At 33.9% G+C, this 21,498-nt stretch overlaps 2 pseudogenes; one reads left to right on the top strand and one right to left on the bottom strand.

Annotated features, from left to right (window-relative positions):
* Positions 1-453: 453 nt before the first annotated feature.
* On the top strand, positions 454-7,141 carry LOC125194605 (annotated as a pseudogene).
* Positions 7,142-11,674: 4,533 nt separating this feature from the next.
* LOC125196607 lies at positions 11,675-13,927 on the bottom strand (annotated as a pseudogene).
* Positions 13,928-21,498: the final 7,571 nt, after the last annotated feature.

Here is a 21,498-nt window from a genome sequence, read left to right as displayed (position 1 = left end):
GACCGCGCAGCTGATCAATATGCACGGGTCGGTGCACGGGTTCCCGGGATGTTGGGCGGGATCGATTGTATGCATTGGGAGTGGAGGAACGCCGCGCCGGAAGGGGATACACACTTCCGGCCAAAGCCAAGCATCCCACGATGATCCTTGGCGTAGCCGACTACCGGCGTGGATATGGCATGCTTATTTTGGAGTAGCCGGTCGAACAACGACCTCAACGTCCTCCGGCCCGTCGCCCTTGTTCAACGATAGGTGCAATGGCGTTGGTCCGCCATCGTTCATCGCCAACGGCAACCAGACAACATGGGATACTATTTGGCGGATGGGATATACCCAAGCCGGCCCGCTTTGTGAAGTCGATCAAGCATCCGGTCGGGCCAAAGAAGAGCTACTTTGCGACCGGCAAGAGGCAGCGCGCAAGGATGTTGAGCCCCATTTGGTGCGCCCCAATCGATGGGCGATGGTGAGGGGCCCGGGCACGGCAGTGGTATATCCCAACATCGCGACATCATGTACGCGTGTATCATTCCGCACAACATGATTGTCGAAAGTGAAGGGGACGAATTGACCGTGGAACGGAAGATGACACGGTGCGGACCCAGCCACGGCGTGGCCACCGCGAATGTGAACATGGGTGTACCTCATGGAGAGGTTGAGGGTTGCGCGCATTTACCGACATGCGGCAAAGAAATGCCCATATTCGACTTCGGAGGATATCATCGAAGAGGTTTGGACGCGGAGGGGTGGAAAACGATGTGGTTGTTTTTTTTTTCGCATGATGTATGTTTTTTTTTTCTACTATGTAATTTTTTTTTCGAATTATGTATGTTTTTTTTTAACGAAATATTCGTATTTCCCGTTCTCGTATTTTTGTCGGATTATGTCTTCCGTGAATTTAAATTTTAATTGGAATTAATTTAATTGTGGAAGGGCGAGTGGGAGGGCGAGTGGGAAGGGCTAGTGCAATGGGAAGGGCTAGTGATGTAGAGTGAAGGGAGGCTAGTGCTGACGTGGCATGGAAAGGGCGTGTGGGAGGGGCGAATGTGAGGGGCGCCGCCGGAGACAATCTTACTATAACAACTCTATAGAGTCATTTGCAAAATCCAATTTTGTGGAGCATGGTAGCATTCTACAACTGGATTATTTATAAATTCTAGATGCATAAATAAATAAAAGAAAGAAATCCATTTGATGTCATTTGATTTGGATGCTACGTGTGTTTTTTAGTACCTATAACTCTATGTCGATTGAATTAAACGTACTTTAAATTAACCAATATTGAGAAATAATAATAATAATAATAATAATAATAATAATAATAATAATAATAATAATAATAATAATAATAATTAAAATATATAATGAGAAGCGTGGAAGTTGGAAATTGATTGATTGGAAAATGAGATGTGGACAGAACTCTAATTCAATTGTTCAATATTAAATGATGATATTAAATCCCACCACCAACCACCATTGAACTTGCTTAGCATGAAAAGTGTTTCATTTACGATATTTAGTAAAATTCTTTTTTGGTGGAAGACATTACTCAATTGTGGATTTGATTAAAGGAAGACATAACTCATATTGAAGATTTGATTAAAGGAAGACATATCTCCAGCTTGATATATCAAATTCAACACTTTATTTGCAATTTTGAATGTTAAAAAATTCAGTAGTGTGTAAATTTTCAAAAACAGCACCGCTTTGATTTGCAATTTTAGAATTCAGTAGTGTGTAAAATTTCAAAAATAGCACCGCGTTTGATTTGCAATTTTAGAATTGATAGTGTGTAAAATTTCAAAAATAGCACCGCTTTGATTTGCAATTTTAGAATTCAGAGTGTGAAAATTTCAAAAATAGCACCGCTTTGATTTGCAATTTTAGAATGATTTATGTATATGTTAGTATAAAATTATAACAATATTTTAGATCACCATGGCACAATAGCTTAGTGGTATTCCTCGCTTTTGTAAGGTCGAGAGACGAGATACGAATCTCAAACTTAACAAATAAAATAAAAACAACACTTTTTAAGTGAATTTTTTCTTTTTTTTTAAAGGCCAATACTAACTCTTTATTTATTCTATAATAACTCAAACACATTTATTTAAAATGCAGTTACAATTTTCACGCTTTACTGGGAACTCTTGTTTTGAACATGTCACAATTATTAAATGTTACTCCTATGATAACATTTTTAGATCACCACTGGCACAATAGTTCAGAGTATTCCTCACCTTTGTAAGGTCAAGAGAGAGTACGAATCTCAAATAAACCAAATAAAGTATAAAAACAACACTTTTTGGTTGAATTATTTTTTTCCTCTTTTTACCTATCAATAATAATTCTTTGTAAAATGTGGTAAATAGAAAATGATGCTACAATCAAGAGCATTCCTATTGAATGTTGAAACTAAATATACTAAGAGAAAATTTACCATCATCTAGTATAATATATAATCCATAGTTCAATTTCATGATGAGCATGTAAGTTGGCTTATTTGTAGATAATTCTAAAAAAACATAAGTATGACAAATCGAACTACATGGTTTTTATTAGTTTTAAAAATCGAATTAATTATCGTAAAAAATAAGTTAAATTTTTTTATAACGTAGATAATTTTATCCGTTCGGGGAACGACAATCTCATAGCAATTTTCCTACTACAGTATTTTCTATGTATTGTTTGGGTCTTAGTGTTAAGGTGTAACAACAGTTAAATATTTATCACAAATGTTAAAATCTACAATGAATAAACTCCTATTATTAATGAATATTCTATAAGTGACAATTATCTAAACGATATGACAATACACATGCGAAATGTGACATAAAATATTGAATTATTAAAAAGACAGCAATATTAATTCGTGAATTATTGAATTGATATGTGGATAAGTGGATAATAATTCGTAAATTGACATTATGCCTAATTAAATGTGGTGGCTGTCGATGGCAATTCCCCCATTAATGAAGCATCCACGACTCAAATTACCTAGTGCTACAGATGGATAGCAATATTGCAAACAAATGTAATCATTTCATTCAACTATTTCTCTATAGTCTATACTCTATTCTGCTATTTCATTACCCCGATATATCAAATTTCTCACTTTTTACTTCCTCTAAAATTTTAGCCATTATATAGTGATATTGGACTAATAAATTATGCAGATTGAGCTTATCAGGCCAATATTATATCGACTTAACCTATTACGACAAAATTCAAGTATGACTGGTTAAAAAAATATTCAACCCAGAATTTGACTCCTACATTTAATAATAATAGACCCACACACAATATGAATGCGTTAGCAAAGAACCTTATTCATATTGACACAATATAATAACAACTTAAATTCAATATGAAACGATAATAACACTAACCTGATAGACAATCACACAATAACGACATAAAGCGTCGATTCATGATGTTGCGAATGAGATATGAGCTAACAATAACATGATAGTAAAGGTCATGCGGTGAATACATGGGTTGAATTTAACCCTTACAAAGCAAGTAATAACAAAAATAAAAAAAATAATATTAGTATACTAGAGGATACTAAGAATCCGATCCGGACAAAATCGAAAATTAGCATTTACTTATCACGTTGAATAAAAATTTTATAAATGCATTGACAAAATAAAACTTGATTCAGATTTATTAATTTATTGTGCGTGCATGCTTGATAGGGTTCATCTTCCCTTCCGATTGGTATAGCAAAAGAATATAGATGAATTGGAAGATGAATTGGGGAAAGCATTTTTAGAGAGAGGAGGAGAAATCAATTTGTCTGGAGAATTGTGAAAGAGAAAATGAAAAATATTTTATTTAATTCCATTCTTCTTATAATACTAATAAAAATTTTTATTACTTATTTATAATAAGTATGATAAGAAAAATATCCTATCCTACCTAACTGCTAACAAAAAAATTTAAATAATTAAAAGATTATAGCTTAGTCTAAGTAACTAAGTTGTCTTACATTTGCAATTTTATTTTTCAACATATACCTATTCATATAAAAAACATGTAATTTGTTTATTTTTTGCACTATTGACTCTACTTCGTTAGTGTCAGTGTGTCACTGGCCTATTCCACTTAGGCACACAAATAGATTGTCTAAGAAGACGTAATAACTGTAATTTTCAACACGTACATAATTATACCACAGACACCATATCTAAACACTAGCTTCAATTACCAATAAATATTTGGGTCAAATGCATAGCTAAAAGAATAAGAAAAACAAGTAATGATGATATCCCGATGACACTTTCTAATGCTCGAAATTTAGTGATTCAGTATCTCAAACACCCCATCCTAATTCTAGTTTATAGTAATTTTTTATAAAGATGCTAGCCTTTTTCCAAATATTTGAAAAATCAAAATCACCTTTGTAATTCGTCCAAATATCATAGCATATACGACTATAAATCAGAAAATGAATTACACAAAAATGCTATTCCTACATTTAACAATGGCAAAAGACACGAATTCCCAAGTTCATACTATAATTAATGGTGTTACTGTTATGACATTTTCCTCTATGTACAAGTATATGGCAACCTAGGCTGTCACATGTGTCACTGCTACGCCGCCGTTAACGGACCTCCGCGGCCGCACTCTGATGGCCTGTCTTTTCTCACTGCCTTCAATCAAATTCTTCTTATATTCTTAAGTGTAACTTCTTAAATACAAGTCCACTTCTTTTACACGTAAAACTTATGAGTTCTTCTAAGAAATCAATGCTACTCCATTTTAATTGCTGATTGATGAACTCTACTCGCCGGAAATTATTTTAAGAAACTCTTCTTTTTTGGGGTGTCAAATAGCAAACAATGACAAAATGTATAGTGGACTTTATATAGTATGATGATTTGATTGATTTCTTTTGTATGTTGCTTTATAAAGATATTGGAAATAGACAAAGAAACAAATTTTAATTATGAGCCCGTTTATTTAGATGGGCCAAGCCCAAAAATAGAAGCATAGAAAATGATAAGGCTAGTGGTCCAGTCCAATTTTAATATGAGTACTATAGTGTTCCTTTTATTTTTAAGATTGTGAAGTCTACGGTATTAAAAAATAAAAATTAAATGCAATTCTTTTCAGGGGCATCATTTTACCTATTATAACCTCGGCTTGAATAAATAATTAAATTGTTTATTTTTCTTAGAGTTCTACACTATCAAATACTCCTATGAAATATGGAGTATTTAAAAACGAGTGAGGGATGGGCGCCGCTACTACTCTGCGTTTAGGTGAAATTTAACCTAACACTTAATTCGGGTCATTTTAATAAAATTTCATACTAGAGGCTATAGTAAATTAGGTATTTATTATTTGGGGTTAATGGGCTATAGTATTTATTAGAATGAAGTCTATTCTATGGTGGGTGAAATAAATGTTGTGAATCGAATTACCCTAAAAGCAAATGAAGACTCAAGACCTATATTTTAATACTATATGGGAATTATTAAATGAACCCTTCCTTTATATATTTTCATTGGTGAATGATAAACATCTTACACTTGTATATTTTAACACCTATATGTATAGTAGTATTACTAACAGTATATTTTAACAAAATTCAGAATTTTTCATTGCTTATAAATAGAGATCAAATTTGCTACTCCATTTTACACAAAAAAAAAATCACCTTTTTTCATGTATAAGTTCTGTTCTTTGTTACAAATTACAATCTCCTATTTCTCCACATAATCCTCATATAATTTTTCTTATTTAAGTACAATGGTAGGGAAGTGGGTTCGAAAATAATTACTACTACTACTATAACAAGAAGAGAAATTAATTAAATATTAAAAATAATTTTATTCTAAAAGAGAGTAGTGTATCCCGACCCACAAAATGATAACGGGTCGGTTTTAGGTAATAAACATTAATTAAATTATTTAACTGCAAATGATAAATCCTTCTTCTTCCCTTTCAACATTTTACCCAAATCCAAAAACCCTAAAAATCTCAATCTCCAAAATGAATTCCCTCTCAGCCTCCGCTCCTCATCTCCGTCGCCTCTCTCCGCCCATAGCTCCGCGCGACCACCCCCATTCTCCTCCCCGCCTCCATCCTATCCTCACAACAAGAAGAATTTCGCTATCAAAGCCGCCTCCTCCTCCTCAACCAACCCCTCTCCACCAATCCCCTTCATTCCCCATCTAAAGGCCGCCGCCTGCGCCGTCGTAATCGCCGCCGCGACATTCTCGAAGTTCCAATCCCCAGCCAGGGCGGAGCTTCCGAAGCCATCCGAAACCCTAACCGCAACCGTAGGCCGCGAAGACATCCAACAGGAAGAAGACGACGACACCGCCGCGAATTCGCCTCTGACGCAGCTCCTCGAATCCAGCTCCGAAGCTATCGACGCGCTGAAGAAGCTCCTCCAGGAGAAGCTCGACGCCGGCGAGGACGCCGAGAGCCTCTCGATTCTACGGAAGCTCTCCGCCGCGCAGCCGGAAAATCAGGAGTGGAGGTTCATGATCGCGAGGCTCCTGAGCGAGATCGGGAGAATCGAGGAGGCGCGCGAGGCGTTCGAGGAGATCCTATCGCGAAATCCGCTCAGCTTCGAGGCGCTGTTTGAGAACGCGCTGTTGATGGATCGGTCAGGGAGAGGGGAGGAGGTGATGCGGCGGCTGCGAAGCGCTGGGGTGGCGGAGAGCGAGATGAAGGCGAAGGAGGCGAGAGACGTGAGGCTGATCATGGCGCAGATGCAGTTCCTTCACAAGGATGTGGAGGAGGCGCTGCGGAGCTACGATGAGCTGGCGATGGAGGATCCCTCCGATTTCCGCCCCTATTTCTGCAAAGGTATGATTTACAGCTTGTTGGATAAGAACGACGAGGCAAAGCAGCAATTCGCCAAGTATAAACAGCTTTCCCCAAAAAATTTGAAGTGGAAGGCTATCTCCGGTCGCCATTGTCGAGAATGAAGCTTTTTGGTACTGATGAGGCCAATTAATCGATTTTGATATCAGAAAATTGAGTTTTTGCGGTTATTCAAATTCTGATGTTTCTAACATTATTCATCAATAAATTCAATAAAGTACTATTTTGAGATCAGAGGCAATGTAATCAGTCAATTGTTGCACTTATTCTTTAATCAAAGCATTAAATTTCATTGCTATTTGTTTTTGTTGATTGTTGTACTACTGAAATAATATCTAAATCGATGAAATATTCAAGATTTGGGGGAAAACTTGATCTTTAAGTCAAAACAAAAAACTGTAATTATACAATAGATAGACTGTGATGATAAATTATGAAACAAACTGCTAATCTTGGAAAAGATGAGTGGCTCTCTTTCAAGTGTAGTTCCATAGAAATGGAGCTAATGTTGCAACTATGGTAATCAGCCAACTGAAGGTGATCAAGCTTGATGCTGCTGCAACGAATCGAAAACAGTCAATATATGAAGAAACAGAGCATGACTACATTGCTAGAAAATTTCTCACCGTGGCTTGAATTGTCTCCAACGACACTGGAGCTTCCTGGCCCCGAGGGTGTCGGATTTGATGATTTCCCCCAGGGCGATTCCCAGATTCGGGCAGTCCCCTTTCATTGCGCCTAATAACAAAATACTCATGCTTCAGGATTTCGATTTTGCAACTTTATGTGCTAGAGTTTGTTGCACTTACATTCTTTGTAGCACGGGAAGGAAGAGGAATTGAACAAGTTGTAGTAGCCCTCCTCGCACGTACATGAGTGTGTGAACATGGAGGTGTTGTTGCACGAGCCCTCCACAATCAGTCCACGAGCAGGCTGCAAACACGAAAAACAGATGGATTGAGAGATATGAACAAAAGAATACTAGTGATTGAAGAGATGGTTTCATACGATCAAAGACTGATTGGTTTGCGTTCTTGAGATTGGGTGCAGGAGCAGGAGGCATATCACAGTTGAAACTTACATTACCTGCAGAGAGAAATTGAACCTTAGACACTATCACACTTGTCTCAAACTACAATCTTGCAAATTTACTATCAACCTCAAATCAAAACATTATCTCTATATTTTTAATGATAATGGTAATCTATACACGTTTGTTTGGTTTAGTATCTGTCCCTTTCCAGCAAAACCTTGTTGGATTTTGATTGGAGATCATTTCACAAGTCAAATTTGATCTAACTTGATCAAATGAGTTCACAACGATACAATCAAGAACAAAAAAAAAGGAGAACAGAGAACTGACAGTCGGGAAGACGCAAGGCAGGAACTTGAAGAACTGATCATTCGCAGGGCGAGACTGTTTCCAGCCTTTCTGGCATTGACACTCGAATCCGAAAACACTATTATTCGAAGGCACGCAGCTTCCTTTCCACAAATAGTTGTTTTGCAAGCTTCATCACCTAATCAATCAACAGTCCCATCTCAAGAATCACATAAATATGGGATCAAATAAGCATGCCATCATCAGACACATAGTACATATTAACAAACACACTCATAATTTTCAATAATCACTTAGAAATGAAAGAAATAACACTTCATATACTCCCATTACATAAAAACACTTTCAGTTAAACAATGACAGAATTTCAATTCAAGAAACACACCCAAATACGAAAAAATTAGGTACCATTTTGAAAAAACAATCAGCCAAATAAGGCCCCATCACTATACACATAATCAATCAACCACATCTCCCCAAAACAGAATAGAAAAAACTAAATACAAAAGGCAAAGTACTAGATTGCTGAAAATGGAAAAAGGCAGAAACTTGGAGGAGTTTAAGAAAAGAGGGATGAAGACAAACCGAAAGAGGAGATAAAAGGGAAGGTGAAGTTGGCGGAGGCGCAGGCAGATCCCAGAGCCAGTGTAATAGCAAGAAATACAACTGTAGCCATAGTCGAAATTCGATAGAAAGTGGAGTAGAACTAGAAAGAAATGTGGTGAAATTGGATAGAGGAAAAGCGAGTGATATAGGTAAGGTAATTAATTACTATTACTATCAATTTTCAGATTTTTGCAAAATTATGGGATTTTGATTTGTTTTGGAGGTAGAAAATGTCGACGTGGCTCAGACCATCAAAAGTCAAAGGTATAAATGTGATTCGGCGGCAGTTAGGCGATGGATAGTCGGCGTTCGTTGCAATGTGTGCGGCTCTTGCCTAAAATAATAGTCTGCCACTTTTGTTATTAATACTGTTAATTACTTAATATGATCGCAATCTATTATGCGAATCTCTGCAATTGCAATCTCAATTTTAATAATATTTTTTCAAAATTAAAAATGGACTAAGTTTACCATTTTGAACCATCCACTTAAATTAGATTAATTCAAAGTTTTAAATCAATACTATAACCTTACAAATCATTCTGTAATACTAATTCTACCACATTTCTTTCATCTCTCCTACTCTACCCATTATATTAGGGTGGCAAAATGAGTAGCGGTAATGGGTAATTCCCATTTCGACCAGCTACCCGTCGGTATCGATACCGATACCCGACGATAACGGGAAATAGAGCGGATCGGGTAGTGTGTTTTAGAGTTTTGCGGTGCGAGGTTACCCACTACGGTATACCCGTTAGTCCGTAATACCGTTATTATAGTATTAGAGCCATATATCATTTTTAATACCCTTCCATTCCATATTAATAGAGGCGTTCCAAATAGTTAAATTAGAGAAAAAATAAATAGTTAAATAATAATAGATATACACACTCATTTTTAAAAAATTAAAAATAAATAGTTAAAATGGAGAAAAAGTATAGTAAGAGAGATTATAATATAGAGAAGAGTATTTATATTATTATTTTTACAAAATGAGTGAAGAAAATGAAATGTTTCTAAGAGTTCTGTTAAAACATTTTTATATTCCGACGAACATATAATTGAAAACTCATCGGAACTAGCTATAGAGTCCCCTCACTTTTATTCTTAATCTATTCAAAGTTTACCATCAATATTAATTAAGTAAATTAGGGAACATTGACGATTATTATGGTTTCAAAATTTTTATTCGAATTTGGTCGGGTACGGTACCCGCAATGCGGTACGGATACCCAACACGGTATCGGGTAATCCGGTATATCACGGCGGGTATTGGGACAACAATTTAGCTAAAATCGGTACGGGTACCCGACTTGTCGAGTGCGGTACCCGGGTAACCCGCTTTCGCCACCCCTACATTACATAATAAAAATTGTGTAATTTATAACGTTGTCTATTTTTAAGTATAAGGTTAAGGGTTAATATTTAAGTTATTTTGAGATATTTTAATTCACTTTTTTTTTCTTTTATTTATATTTCATATCTAGTGAATCTAAATTATATAGTGAAAAATTAGCTCTATTAGAGAAGATTTAGATTATTGGAATTTTATTATAATTAGTAAAATACTCAATTCTTTCAATAAATATGACACATTTGGTTTTTTGACGAGATTTTATGTATTGTTTTTTGTAAGTGAATGAAGAGAAAATAAGGTAAGAGACGGAAAAAAATAGAAATATTGTTATTTCTTTCTAGTAAACATTTCCTCTGTGAAAAAAAAAAGTTTAACTTCTAATTAAACATAAAGAATACAATTAATAAAATGATATCTATTCTTGGCATTAATCAGCCATATAATAAAATTGAATTCTTATAAGAAAACCAATCATTATGATCTCTCTCACTCACACATAAATAATACTCTATTTAATGGGATTGTATTACATTAGAGACTTAAAAACATATTTATGGCCGGCGACGCTCACAAAATATTAAGATCATATTAAAAAATGGCACATTACAGTAAGACAATCCATATTACTTACTACTTACAAAAATTAAGTCCATAAAAGATTAGGTCATAATGTAAATTAGCAGTAGAACACATTATCAAAAATATGAAGCAGAAAGAGAACTAAATAATTAAAATTCTAAAAATAAAATTCATGAAACAAAATAAGTACATTTTCTGTAAAAAAAAAGTACATTTCCTCTATAGAATCTCATGTAACAAGAATTCTGTAAAAATATAAGTAATTTACTTTAATTTGTTGTTACTTTTGAAAAATTTACAAGATTTATAGTCTAACTTTATTAAATTCAACGTATTAAAAGATTTAAATTTAGTAGAGATGAATTATGCTTAATTTTATCGTTTAACGTACTTAGAGAAGAAGAAATAAAGGAAAAGAAGTAAATACAAATCTAACTATGCCAAAAAAACTTATTTCTTACATCAAGTACCTAGTACTTGTAGAATACTAAAACACGAATCAAAAACCTAAGTTATTACATAAAATCTAAAATATTTTTAACGGGCTTTGAAAGATCTAAAAAAGTCAAAAATATGACAAAGAATATCATACAGGATTATACGCTAAGTTTATTAAAACTAATAATTTTTTCCTAAAAACCATATGCAAACTCACTAGTTTGAATATATTTATGGAGTTCACCCCTATATCATATCATTACCAGTTAAAATATTACGACATTCAACCCAAAATTGTTTATTAACAAATAGCATTCACTTCAAATAAATAACCTATATTCAACCCATAATCCTCACATTAAAAATTTTCAAGAGTCCAAGATGAAAAAAGGCTATATATCGCCTATCAGTATCATATAAAGACAAAGTCCATTTAGTTAGTAGTATCATCGAACTTTATTCTTTGTAAAATGAAACGGTTGGAAAATTAGACCACTCAAGAATCTGTATATAGAATATTTTAATATTGATTCTGGGTAGCAAATGTACCCATAAAAAACAATAGTAATAACAAGTAGAAAGATACAATAACTTCTTCACATTAAAAAATATAAATAAATTAAGCAAACTGTTACACTGGAATTGAAATGATCCCACCTTTCTGATCTTGAAACCAAGAACAAATTAACCAAAATCATTACAAGATCCATTCCAACTCCCATGCTTTCTCCTCCTCAGATTTTCTCTCAGCTCAATACCTACCTCCATGCACCTGAATCCAAAACAAACCAATACTCATCATAAACTTGCACACCCAAAAAAACAAAAAAATTAGAAGAAAAAAAGGTAATTAAAGTGACCTCAAATCCAACCAATGATCTACAATAGTTGGTGTTAGTAAGCACAGTGCTGGATGATCCACACTCACTATCCTTGAGTGAAACTGATGATCTATCAAGCTTCACTGACCAAGGATAGTGAGCCACGTGCGACGACGACCTCTGCATCCTGACCGCCCTAGGCACGTTGCGCCCTCTATGGAGGGCGCCGCCTGCTCTCCAGCACAGGGCCCTCAGGGGGCCTCTGCCTGGGCGCTGTGGGACCGCACTTTAGCCCTGGACGACTGCGTGTTGGCCATGTAGCCGGGGCAGTCGTTGCAGAGGGACTCTGCGTACTCTGACCTCGGGTATGAGAACGGGAGGCGGGCCTCCTCGGCCTTGGACAGGACGGCAGAGTAGCACTGCAGGGGCTGCTCTCTGCCGTCCCCAACGAGCTTGTTATGTCTGATTCGTGATGATCTTGCTTGCTCCACGTGTGGTTTGAGTAGCTGTTCCGGGCTCTTGTCGCGGGCTTGTAGTCGCCTTGATCCATCTCCACGATCTTCACGTTCTCTTCCAGCCCGAAATCCTGTTTGATGGCAACAAATGAGGTGATGATACAAATATGGGATGCCTGGTTCACACCGGCGGTTTCGATTCAGAACCGGAATCAGTATATCGGTTCTACTGGTCCGGTTTCAATTCAAGTTTTTTGGAATCGTAACTAGCGGTTAATCCTCGGCTTTTATTTAAAACCAAGAAAATTTGTAATAAGTTGTGAAAATAGGAAAAAAACATTGGCAAACGATATAAAAAAGGCAGGTTTGAACCTGAGACCACACCACCATTTCCTTTTGTCAGGTTGGTTACGGTTCCAAAATTTTCAGAACTAGAATGATACGGACCAAACAGTACAACTCATCCCAAAAGATAGTTTGTTAGGAGAGAAAGCCCATTTAGTCTATATTACCCCACACCAGTTGTTCTCACAACCGATGTGGGAATTGAGTCCGTAACATAGAACCGCCAATTCTTAACTTTGGCATATTAAATCAAGCAAACCAAACAAGCTAAAACAGAGTATTCATTTGCAACCACATTCTTGAATCTTGATAGTTTGTGATGATGTATGTTGGAGTATTAATTTGTTGAAAGAAAAGAAAGAAAAACTTACTTGATAATTGGAATTCCTAAACATATTTTCATGGGTAGATTTTCTATGAGTGTAATTGGTTTGATCAAGAAATTGGGAATCTTGAGCAGCCATCTTCAGCCTCTGGGCTCTGGCTCTGGTCTGCACGGCCACCAGCGCCTGCATACACCGCAGCGTCGCCGTCGCTTGCTTCCTCACCAAATCCCCCTCACCAACGCCTGCAGCTTCACCAATCCTCTCAACGCATTCAAAGCTTTTCTCGCCTTCATCCAAATAATAGAAAAATATTATAGTACAGTAAATATTATCGAAAACGAGAGCCCATTTAGTCTATAAACAAATATCAGTAACAATACGAAACACACCAAATAGCCGCGAAAAACAGCTTGGATCTTGGTCGCGGGCTCAGCCTCGGCCTCTTCCTCGGCCTTGTGATCGGAGGGCGGGGTGGGCAATGCGGGTTCGTTTTCGATGGGGGTGGGATCGTGGTGCTTGGGCGGGGCGGAGGCGGAGGAGCGGCGGAAGCTCCAGCGGCGCTTCTCTTTAGGGGTGGTGGTGGAGATGGGAGAGGAGGGGCGGTGGTCGGTGCCTGAGATTTGGTCGATTTCTCTCTCTTTGCCTTTTCTTTCTTGGTAGTCAAGATGTTTCTTAGCCATCTTCCTGTTTTCCCCATCTCTCTCTCTGTCTGAATCTTTGGAGTTGAATTCAGACAAAACTAGCTTTGCATATGTATGATAATTGTAAGCTTATAATATAGTATGATTATTGTAGTAATGACATCGGTGGGAGAAGAAACAGGAGGAAACAGCCCCATGCTTCTATGTTCTAACTCATTTTTCTCATTATAAATTTATACACGTAGATAATGGGATAGAATCTTGATTTGTTGGCACTAGCCAAATAGTAAACCATACTAATTAAATTTAAATAAGTTGGAAATGCAAACAAGCTCCCAATTTCTTCTAATTATGTGATAATTTACACATGTATTAAAAAGTCCAATAACTAACCAATATGAATTAGTAGAAAATGAGATGAGGTTTCATTTTATTATTCTAAAAAAATTATTCATTTCTTGTAGGTGTGTTTTTGCTTTCATAACTTCACTTTCATCACTTTTAAGGTTTTTTGTGCATCTTGATGAGATGGATTCTAACGCTAACTAATTTTCATTCACTTTTTTTCTAAAGACGGCTCTTCTCTGTTATTTAATGGAAAAGATTATTCCCTAAAATAAAGATGTGAAAGATATGAAAATGTATGGTTAATTGCTAAAAAAATCATCAGTTTTGATTTTAATTTAGCACGTTTTAAAAAGGTAACTGCTTTTAAAGTCGCCAACTTTCCATGAATTTCGGTTTTTCTCACGAACTTTAAAAGTTTGTGTAATGTCACGAATTTTAATGTCGATGCTATTTTCCCATGTCAGTTTTCCGGTCTGATTCATACTGTTCGTTTCCTATTAAGACAATGTCCAAATTCTTTTATCTTACTATCGTTATTTTCGTCTTTGAAATAGCTTCAGGTGGTACTTTGTACGCCTAATCGGAACTCGGATGAAGAAGTTATGGCCATTTGATGAAGGCTGCGACCTTTGTGCGACCTTGTACTATCATAATGGCCATAACTTCTTGATCCGAGTTCCGATTGAGGCAAACGTATCGACACAAAGCTATTTCAAGACAAAGATAACGATAGTAAGATAAAAGAATTTGGACATTGTCTTAATAGGAAACGAATAGTTTGAATCAGACCGAAAAACCGCGATGAAAAAATAACAACCGACAATAAAGTTCATGAATTACACTAACTTTTAAAATTCTGAGAAAATTCGAATTCATGGAAAGTTGTGATTTTAAAAGAATTACCCTTTTAAAAATGCTTCAATAATATTAACACATTTTGATTACTAGCAAAATTATCATGGCTATAAAACTTCCAGCATTTCTTTTAAGATCTAACGGTTTGTTTTCCGATAATTTCATGTCATAAATGAAAATTTTATGCTACAGCCTTTTTCTATTGTCAGAAAATTTGGGCCATATTCTACTTTTGCTACCAACCAAAATGTACCGTCACTATTGATCCCTAATGTAAAAGTTGGATTAAAAACACTTAGAACGTCTATAAAGGAGAAAGGTAAATTAAGAAGCTATATTTCTCATTTATCTTTTTAAAAAGATAATTATACATTCTTAAAAAGTAATATACTCTAATGAAAGAAGGTAAACTAAAAAAACAAATAAAAATAACTAACATTTTACCCTTTCTATCAAGAAGAGATAAAGATACATTCTCAAAATGAAAGAAGGTATAATATCTTCCCCTATACCATTACCATTGGAGCATCAATTTTTTTGAAGAAAAGATAAATATGGTAGTTATTTTCCTTTACCTTTCCATTTACCCTTCTTCCTTGGAGATGCTCTTATAAATTACGAAGAAAATGAATATAATTAATTTATAAAATATATTTTTTAAATTATGGTGAACAACAAAATAACTACTCCTCCGTCCCCGATTAAGAGTCACACTTTTCCATTTCGACGTCCCCAATTAAGAGTCACACTTCATTTATACCATAAATGGTAGTAGGTCACGCATTCCACTAACTCACTTCATTCACATTTTATTATAAAACCAATATAAAAAGTGGGTCCCACATTTCACTAACTTTTTCAACCAACTTTTCTTTACATTTCTTAAAACTCAGCTAGTCAAATCTGGATCGCTAATGAGGGACGGAGGAGTACATTAGAGGGATTAAATTTAGTAGGACTAAAAATTTGATTAAAATTAAATCATTGGGGAAGTGGGTTTTATGGGATCTAGCACATGGTCACGTCTCCAATGCCCAGCTGTGGTGATCGATAATTACTCTTTTTAGGCACATTGCCCTATTAATTACCCTATCTAGCTATTTCATATACTAATGTACTTGGACACTGATACATGCATTTATTCTTCACGTACAAGCATTTATTTTATGCACATAAATTACACGAAACCAAGATATGTGTAATTTTTAGGTGGCAAATTATTAATCATGCCCAACCATAAAGCTGCAAATTATTCAATTCTATTATGTCGTGAATTAAATTCAGACATTATTCTATCTCAAATAATTTTCAGCTTCAATTAGTTGCCACTTTAAATATTAACATAGATTAGCATGAATAATCTATTAATTTTCAGTTTCTATTGATATGGTTCATAGGCATAATAGAAACTGAAAATTAGTAAGTGAAAACTAAGTGAATTACTTAGTAAGTTATATATGAGTTAATCATATTTGATCTGCTATTTGTACATTCATTGATAGCCCAAATGATTAGGAGTGATGGCTTGCGGAAGATGGTTGTGCCAACATGACCATGATCAACAAAGACGTTTGGAAGTCAACTCTCGTGACAACAAAAATTCAGAGTGGCGTCTTGAAGAATCATTAGTGACCAACATGCCACATTGAGAGCCATCTCGGAGTGGTGGCTTGTCAAATAATTAGTCGTGATCTACGTGGTCGTGAGAAACGATCGTTAAAGACTTTAATGTCCCACATTGATTATAAATGATAATAGTGTAAGATTTGTAGATCAAATAGATTCTTTCTGCTATAATAAATGATTCTTTTGTAAGATCTATAACATATCACTTGCTTATTTACTCAATCTTTTTATTAAGGCACAACAATATTATCAATATTCAAATTAAATATTGCAAATTTGGGTACTTTGATTCACTTTCGTATTTAATTAATCTCTATAAATCACAGCAGTCTAACTAATATTATCAATATCCAAATATAGCGAACTTGGGTACATTGATTCTCTCACGACATTGATTATTACCAGTCTCAACTCTATATTTTATATACTACTACTATGTAGAAAAATTTTGTTATTTTGATGAGTCGTAACTAAAGACCAATAATTTGTCTATGTGCTCTCAATTTAGACTCGAATTGTCATATGGTATTAATGATAGGTATTTGGAATTAATGATTAAATAGGTATGATTAGTTGTGAATCACATGGATTGATTGTTTGATTGTTTCCCCTTTGACTTGATTGGTTTGTCGTTAAGAAGCCGCTAAATTCATTAAATTACTTGTTGGCAGTTGGAATTTCGGATTACAATTAATGATATAAAATCCAACCTATAGTATAAGATGATTTTTAAATTTATATTAATTCAACTTTATTTTATTTAAATTGATCGAGTGGTTAATTAATGAAATAAATGTGTAATTTGATGAAAAATGAACATACTCGTGAGTCGTGAGGTCCATCGTCTCATAATTTAGTTAGAGCTCATTAACTGTGGTATAAAAATCAAGTTTGGGATATTAATATTGCATAATTTAATTTGCCATCATCACAATGAGAATAAGATGTTTGGACGTATTGTTCTTCTATTGATGAAAAGAGCTCGTATGATAGCAATTAATTTTGGGACAAAAAAACAATGTCAAATTTGCAAAAGACCAGTTTCTCCAATCCCAAATATCACAATGATATATAATCTCTATTTTTCTAGAAATGGTATGCTCACGTAATCAGTAATTATTATATATTTCAATTTCCATATACTTAGAAGAAACATTCTCCACTCGTGCAGTGAACATAGTAATTTATTTATACAACACTGTGATTATATGAGAATCCATTTTAACACTAGTGTAAAACTGTAAATAGGTCTGTTTACTTTAAATAACTAGATTAGATATTGATAGGTTTTATAACTTTATGTTTAGAGCATATAAACTTATCTTTTTGTTGAAAAATGTTAACTATGAATTATATGAAAACTTCTCAGGCCTGAAGTTGTTTCTAAGGTTCATTAGAAATTTCAACTTGCAAATTAAACACGTGTAATTTGTAAATAGTTAATCTATTTCGTATAAAAATAAGGATCTTTTTCTTTTTCGTCCGATTCTATAAAATATCTCATTTGCATTTAAGTTCTCAAACTAATTACAGCATATACATCAATTTATTCTGCACTCTGTACTAGGTCTACCATTAATTCGTATCATTCCAAATGTCCCTTTTTTTTTACTGAGGGAGTATTAGTTAGCATTTACTTTATTTATATTTATTCAGTGTACTGCTTGACCTGATACCCACTCGCTTATACATTGAAACTGATTATTGCTGGTTGAAAATTACATGTATTATTCGAATCTCAATTATTTAATTTATGATGATTTTTAAGGCATTTTGTTTGTGACTACAATCTGCATGTGCACATGGTTTGTTTGTTTTCATTTGATTACAATTTACAATCTTAATTATGTCTGTTTGTCTGTATTGATGCAATTAGTATTAGGGGTCTGTATTTGAGTGTTGCTATGAGTATGGCCTTTTCTGACGCACCAGTTAAATCATAGCCCCACAATATATTTATTTAGCTGCACAACAAAGCATATCTAAAATTTACATTTCATATAATTTTTTTAAAATAATCAATAATAAAAGTATATGTCAAAATTGATTCATTTTCATATATAGTGGCTGAAGGCTGATACAAAATTGAAGCCCATATTTAGTGATCAAGTAGGCCCTTCTCGTATAACGGGCCGGGCTTGGAATGAATTACTTTTTTTAAATTAGACCTCTAAGCACAACCGATTTGGGCCCATTATGAGCTACATAAGTTGGTTCAACAAAATCCATGTAGATATAATGTTTATTTATTTATTTACTTTTATGAGGTTTGATGGAAATATATCATCCTTTATTATATTTTGGGAAAATCAATTGGTTTCTAGTGACTTTATGACATAAACTTAACGAAATCAAATTTATAATTTTGCCTAAGTTTAGGTCATAAAGTGCAAGAAAACAACATTTAACAAAATGCAGATTGGATTTTTTATAAAAAAAAATAGTACATATATTAAGTAGTAGTATGATTTATGTATGAAAATGATCAATACAAAAATTGATCTCAATACAAAATCTAGATCAAATCTTGACCCATGAGACTTGACAATCTAATGGACAATAATTAAACAAATATACGAAGAGTCATTATAAAACATTTTTAGATTATATTATAAAATTCTTTTGAGGTCATCTTAAGATTATTTTATGTCATCTTAAAACCCTAGTAAGACATACTCCATCGATCCGGATATTGCCGTTTATTTCAGGCGTCACATAATTTGTCCCATTTCACTTTTACCATTTTTGGTATGACTCATATTCAATTGACTCATTCCTATCATATTTTATTATAAAACTAATACTTTAAAAGTAGGACCACATCCCACAACTTTTTCAACTCACTTTCCATTAGATTTTTAAACCGTGCAGGATCAAAGCTCGTCTCAAAATTATCTGGATGGAGGAATATTCATTAATTATTTTCCACATTTATTTTCACTCAAACGTAGGAGAAAACAATGTTTATATGATAATTTCGTAGAGTTTAATGATACTATTCATCATTATACGGAATAAATTCTTGAACATCACATTTCTCATAGTTTAATGATATTGTTCATTATTAGGAATATGGTATGAGGTACTAACTGAAACCTCGACTAAAAGAAATATAAATAAATCCTTTTGGTGAAAATATCTAAAACTAAAATGTATTTATAACCGTAGCTAAAAAGAACTAGAGATTCTCAAATAATTAAAGAAAAGGGTAGAATTTGAATTTCTTTAGTTCAAAATATATGGATTAAATGTAGTTTTTGCTTAGAAAATGGGTGAGGGTCGAGCTTCGTTGTCGGCCACCAGCAATATTTTAATTTCTTTCACTGAATAAATTTGCTATGTATCAATTACTTTTGGATCGTAAAATAATTATATTTCAGTATTCTATTAATTTAGAATAATATTCTCGCTGCAAAATTTTATGGAGTTTTTAAAATTATATTTTAGTATAACATATTGTTCGACTATATCCAAAAGACCAAAACCATTCGAGCATCTTACTTAAAATTTGCTATGCTTTTATTCTTTTGATTTTATTTAATTAAATTGACGCGACACTTGTTCAATCTATATAGAACATTCAAAGTTACGTACATAGTTTATTATACTTATAACCTTAAAATGACACGATCTTCAAAGTATAAAACATACTACTAAAACTCTTTCATTTCACTAAATTTTTTAATAAATATATATGGCCGAAACTTTGATAGAGGTTGCAAATTAATCATCGGTAGTTTCATTTCTAAATTTCTTATAATATCTTGTTCATCTTTGAATTTGCAAATGGTATCATTGCATAATACTCCATAGACATTATATAAATGAATTTTTTAAACAATAAACTATAAATTTGAAGTGGTATCATGTCATATTTACTTAATAAACTTGTTATATTATAAATGATTTTTTTATTGGTAGCGAAAGAGACATTACCCCAAATAATTTAATGTCAAACTCCAAATAATTGCCTATGCATGTTTATGTAGCAACACATCAAATAATAGTGTGAATATACTTGTCCTAGACTTTTGTCATTATGAATAATAGGCTAAGATTCTTCAGCATAATTATTCATATATGGAATCTCAAAAGTCCAAACTAGAATAGTAAAGTAGGGGCCCTAACTCTCACTTCCACATTCAATTAATTTCAAATTTAAATAGTTCTCCCACATATAAATGGATAGCATAGCACCAATCACATGGTCTGCCTAGCTATTATAAGGATGAAGGAGTACTCCTCCGTTCCTTCGTAGAATAGTCATTTTCCATTTCTAAAGTTCCCCTCATATACATTTCCATTTATAGTAATTTTTTCCTCATCTTACTTTATTCTTTCTACTTTATTCACTTTTTACTTTATTCTCTCTACCTTTTTCTCTTTCTTATTTTATTATCTATTTATTTAACACACTCAACATTCATTTCTTAAATCCGTCTAAAAGTTCCCCCTCAACAAATGAGTGAACGGAGGAGTACTATATTTTCCCATGAAATTATATTACTACTTACCACAGTGAGGGGAATAGTAATTGCTGTAATAAAGTAAATTACACACTTTATCTACTTAATTGAGTTCCATTCATGCATGTAAAATCTAAAATTTAAAATTAAAGTTCTATTCAATAATTTATTTTATGGTTATAAAAAATGGGTTAAATTTCCATCACAAAAGCAAATTTTGTAATCTGCCTATATATGATCTTATATCGCCTTAGGTGGTATTGACTATTGAGTGGAAAAAGGGGTGAGAATAAATAATTAGATCTAGCAAATTAATATAGGAAGTGCTCTAATAATTTACCTGCCATCCACCGTTTTTAATTTGATTTTTATTCGCATTTAGTGGAAGACAGATAACTTTATACAGTTGAGATATGGAATTTTCCAATAAATCAGGGGTCACTAGCTAGA

The sequence above is a fragment of the Salvia hispanica genome, chromosome 6 (assembly GCF_023119035.1).
Source record: "Salvia hispanica cultivar TCC Black 2014 chromosome 6, UniMelb_Shisp_WGS_1.0, whole genome shotgun sequence".
NCBI classification, from domain to species: Eukaryota; Viridiplantae; Streptophyta; class Magnoliopsida; order Lamiales; family Lamiaceae; genus Salvia; species Salvia hispanica.
The sequence above is the reverse complement of the archived record's forward strand: the minus strand, read 5'-3'. Positions and strand labels throughout refer to the sequence as shown.